The 5,473-nt window shown below is 39.8% G+C and overlaps 1 pseudogene; it reads left to right on the top strand.

Annotated features, from left to right (window-relative positions):
- Positions 1–3,438: 3,438 nt before the first annotated feature.
- LOC145086685 (UDP-glycosyltransferase 75C1 pseudogene) lies at positions 3,439–5,013 on the top strand (annotated as a pseudogene).
- The last annotated feature ends 460 nt before the right edge of the window (positions 5,014–5,473 follow it).

The following is a 5,473-nucleotide window of genomic DNA, read 5'->3' as shown; positions in this document are numbered from 1 at the left end:
GATTAGTGGTGGTATAACGGATAGCCTAATAGGAAAAAAAATGAGTTTTGAACTTTCAGTTCTTTGGAGGCCTTTACTTAGGTTCTTCTTAACAATTGGAAGTGGAGCTTCCATAATTGTAATAAAAGTATTTGGACCAACGCGGTGAAGGTTTTTTATGGTTGGCATAGTGGTTTTGGTATGGACGTAGAAGGTGCGGTTTTGAAGAGTAGTATTTGGTACAAAATTATAAGTACAAAATCAATAATCTCTATGACTAAAACATTATTACTTTAGTTTCCATTTAAATAAATTTTAAAAATGATGAAACAACAACTTTTTGGCAAAACATTCAAATTGGAGATAACTTGTTAAAGGTCAAGTTTCTCAAATTGTTTTTACTAGAAATGGTTCAGAATTGCAGCATTAAACAAAGATGGAACTGTTTAGGGTTCGAATAGGCTTGGAGTACACCGATTCTTGGTGCACTACAAGAATAATAGACAATAACAGCGACACCTTTAGTAGCGACGGACACTTTTAGCGGCGACATCAAACAAACGCGTTTTTGTCGCCGCTAAAGGTGTCGCCGCTAAAAGCTTATGTTGGCGATGCACGTCATTTCAACCCTAACCGTCGATTTAGTCGATGATCCAACGACTAGGAGGACGTAGAAAACCCCGCGTTAATTTCCCTCCGGTGTGTCGCCAGTAAAGGTTACCCGTCGCCGCTAAAGGCGTCGCCGCTATTGCCTGATCTGGCGATCTGCGTCATTTTAACCTAACCATCGATTTAGGCAATGATCCAACGACTAGGAGCACGTAGAAAACCCCGCGTTAATTTCCCTCCGATGTGTCGCCGCTAAAGGCTACCCGTGGCCGCTAAAGGCGTCGCCGCTATTGCCTGATCTGGCGATCCGCGTCATTTCAACCCCAACCGTCGATTTAAGCGATGATCCAACGATATAGAAAACCCTGGATTGTTTTCCCTCCGATGTGTCGCTGCTAAACGCTGCCTGTCGCCGCTAAAGAGCGTCGACAATAAAATCTGCTTCATCTTCACTTTCTTCCCGGATCTACTTCTGTGTTTTCCCTTCTTCTCTCTTCTCTCTGCTCACCGCCTTCGACCCCATCGGAATTTCACCGAAATCTTCGATATTTCACCACTCTTCCTCTCCATTTCCCCCATTTTTCTTTTCCTTTTCTCTTCTCCATACTAAATTTGTGTTGGTTGTCGGAATTTTGAGACCCCTCACCATTCTCGCCCCATTCTCGCCGGAGTATACCGCCACTACCACTGTTCATGACGAAATTTTGATAATTTTTATATTTTAGATGTGTATTTGTACTTGTATTTTGTGTTTGTAGACGTGGATATGTATTTGTATTTGTATTTGTATGTATATGTGTATCTTGAGTGTATCTTATGTATGTATATGTGTTTTTGTATGCTCATTTATATGTATATATATATGTAAATTTTGTATGTGTATGTGTTTTTGTATGTATATATGTATTTTGTATGTGTATTTGTATGTATACAAATACATACAAATAGCGGCGACACCTTTAGTGGCGACAGAAGACAATAGCGGCGACCAGTGGAACATTAGCGAAGAACCAACATCATCAACCCTTTAGTTGCGACAGGTCGCCGCTAATACCTTTAGTGACGACATTTTCGACCTTTAGCGGCGATGCCCGTCGCCGGTAATACTTTAATTTCTTGTAGTGGTGGCACGTTACTTGCTCATGTACAACAATTAGAACATATGATCCGTGGAAAAAAAACTCACGAGTCAGATGACATGTGGGAATGGAACCTTGGTGGTAATATCGAATTTATTATTGTCGAAATTCGGAAACACATCGATGTAAAATGTGTAAAATGTCGTCCGGGTGTGTATTGGCCTGGCAATGGAGCGGGTTTTGACCCTGATCCGATCCAAACCCTTAAGAATTATATGGGTTTGGAGCATAGTTTTTGATTCGTTTACCCGTTAACGACCCATACCCGCTAACCCTTTTATTAAAAGGGTCGGGTATGGATCATCATTGATCCGCTCCGTTTATAACCCGCCCCATATAAGTTTTGAATTATTGGTTTATATTTTATATTTCTTAAAGTTTAATTTTAATTCCAATCAAAAGTCCACAGGGAAAATGCCAAAGTCCAAACTCTTTATACAGAAGAATCAAGGAGTCGACTTCTAGACTTTCAGTCTTCTACTAAGAATTATGATGTCATTTCATTTAAATTTCATCAAGCAGTTATCATATTTCATTCATAAATCAATAAATTCATTCATCAACTGAAAGAAAGTTTGTCATTGCTATTTTCTATCACTACAATTGACAGTAAAAAATAAATCAGAAGTTACTATAATAGTGATTTTTAATTCCAATCGGAAGTCCTCAAGTGTGTAATGTGTTTTCTAAATCAACATTTGTTTTATTTAAGAAATATTGTTTTATGAATTAACTAAAATGTGTTTGAAAATTCAAAAACCCTATGGGTTATGGGGCGGGTTTGGATATCCGTTGATTCAGTGGATAAGGGTATGGATTTGATTATTCAAAACCCTGCGGGTTACGGAGCGGGTTTGGATCGGATTTTGAAATTTTTTAAAAGGGTTTGGATCAAAGTCGATTCGCTCTAAACCCGCCCCATTGCCAGGTCTAGCAATACAGAGACTACATGGATTAAATATGTTTCTCAAAAAATCAATGTTTTCTATTGACGACTTATATTCAATCGATTACCTACTCATATCAATATCGACGAAAAAAGCATTGACATCCCTTCGGTTGGTTGCTGCATTTGTAAAGCAGAAATGGAAGACTCGAATCATTTGTTCATCTTGTGTCAAGTTGTAAAGGATTTGTGGATCTATTTGGGAAGGTGGTGTGATTTTCCCTTTTGGATCTTAGCAACATTGGTGAGATGATATATTGGATTGATTCAGTTAGATTATCGAAGTCCAAATGTGTGGAATTGGAATCGATAATTATGATTATCTGGTGGCTTATATGGACATTTCGAAACGACATTCTCTTGAACAACGAATCCCTGAGAAGGAATCTGTTGATTGGTTGATAGTTTAATGGACTATTTCTGTTATTGTTTGGTGATGCCGAATAGGAGATTGTGCATTAGTTGGATGTCTTGGCATTTAGCCCTATTTTGTCTATAACGTTAGATTTTTACCGACTTTTTCTTTGGTTCCTTAATAAAAATTATTCAGTCCTAAAAAAGAATATTATAACAGGTTGATGAGGGTATGCTATTTTTTTTAATTGTTTCTTTGTTGACGTTTTGGATCCTTTTTCAACAGGTTCAATTAATATTCTACCTATTGATTTTGGAAGAAAGGGGTTATCTCATTCAAATGATTCTTTAAATTAATAATGTATCTTTAGTTGATTAAAGTATTTTACTTGAATAATTTGAAATAAAACGACATCAAGTGGGAACATTAGTTCTATTGAAATATCGATGTAAATTATGTAATCACCATACTAAGCAAATACTAATCAAGTGTGCATCATCGACTTCTAAACTGTAAACGGAATCACCATGATCAGCCGACATGTCCTTCTTGTTTCTCGACACGACTACGGCCACCTCAACCCAACTATTGAGCTCGCCAAGAACTTCAGACTCACCGGTGCACAAGTCACCGTTGCCACCACCGTCAGCGGCTTCCACAAGCTTAAATCTCTACCTTCCCTCGACGGTTTTTCTATTGCTTCCTTCTCCGACGGCCATGACGATGATATCAACGCAGCCAAGGTCCCCGGCTACATCCATGACCTAAGGCGTGTGGGATCGGAAAATCTTGTAAGTCTTATTCGAACTTTTTCAGAAAGCGGCAACCAGGTAACCTTGCTAGTCTACACCCTCTTCCTACCTTGGGTGGCGACGGTGGCGCGTGAGGTCAACGTGCCGTCTGCTATCCTCCTCATCCAATCCGCGACTTGTTTTTCGATTTATAACCTTTTCTGCAACCGTCGTGATGGTATTGTCGTTGTCAACAAAGATATTGAAACCTCGATATCTCTACAATTGCCAGGAGTTCCTTTGTTGAAATGGAGTGATTTTCCGACGTTTGTTTTGCCCACTAGTCCGTATTTTTCCGATTTGGTTTCTGTTTGTCAAGAACACCTGAAATTTCTTGAGGAAGATCCAAATCCACGCGTACTTGTGAACACTATGAATGGTTTAGAGGCTGATTCTATACAGTCCATCGCCAACGCCGTTGTTGTTGGCCCACTGGTTTCGTCTTCTTTCACCGGCGATCATGGTTCGTATTTTCAATGGCTAGATTCAAAACCAGAAAACTCGGTGATATACGTTTCATATGGGAGCACGGCGGTGCTAAGCAGAGGTCAAAAGGAAGAGTTACTACGTGGATTAATGGAATCATGCCGGCCATTTTTGTTGGTTTTACGTGACAATGGTGAAGAGGAAGACGAAGAGATAAAGGAATTGACGGAGAAAATGGGAGACGATGGGTTGGTAGTGGGGTGGTGTTCACAAACAGAGGTTCTGAGACACGGTGCTGTTGGGTGTTTTGTGACGCATTGTGGGTGGAATTCGACATTGGAGAGTATGGTGGCTGGAGTGGCAGTTGTGGCGTGTCCACAGTTTGCCGATCAGACAACGAATGCAAAGATGGTGGAGGAGGTGTGGGGGAATGGCGTTAGAGCGGTGGTGGATGAGAAAATGGTGGTGAGTAGAGAAGAGATTAAGAGGTGTTTGGAAGTGGTGATGGGAGGCGGCGATACGGCGGAGGAAATAAAGAAGTGTGTTGAGAAATGGAAAAAGGTTGCCATGGAATCGGTCAAAGATGGTGGTTCTTCAAAGATAAATCTAAAACTATTTTTGGAAAGCATTTCATAAAATTAATGAATATTTATAGTTTAATAAATGATTATCAAACATTTTAATTCAACTAAACTTTTTTGTATCTATCTATGTTCAGACATGTATTTTAGATGGTTGTTCGTTTGTTCCAATTTCGCTCATGCTAAGCTCTTCTTCGCGACATATACCAATCAACTCCAATATTCGTTTCCTTTATTTGCTTTTTTCCAACCTTCAATGCAATATGTGTTTACGCACAAACAAAACGAATTCATCATTTATGCTAAAAATGTATTGAAGAAATTTACGGATTATTCCACGTTATACTTTTATATACTACAAATAGGATAGTACTAATAGGGAAGCTGGGAAGGGGGAAGGGTATATGGTGGCCACTACATGTGTCATTGAGGGGTATACACAGGCACCAAGATGAGAGAGGGAGAGGGAGAGAGAGGTGTGGTTAGCCGTGATTGCCTAGATGCGCCAAAGAGTACTATGTGTCCACCATATAGAAGGGGCACTATGTAGGGGTGAGCATTTGGACTGGTGGACCGGACCAATTTTTGGACCCCCGGGCCGGTTCTCGGTTCTAAGATTTCATCAAAACCGGTTCGATCCGGTTTTT

Source organism: Lactuca serriola, chromosome 2 (genome assembly GCF_051521515.1).
Source record: "Lactuca serriola cultivar US96UC23 chromosome 2, Lser_US96UC23_V15, whole genome shotgun sequence".
NCBI lineage: Eukaryota > Viridiplantae > Streptophyta > Magnoliopsida > Asterales > Asteraceae > Lactuca > Lactuca serriola.
The sequence above is the reverse complement of the archived record's forward strand: the minus strand, read 5'-3'. Positions and strand labels throughout refer to the sequence as shown.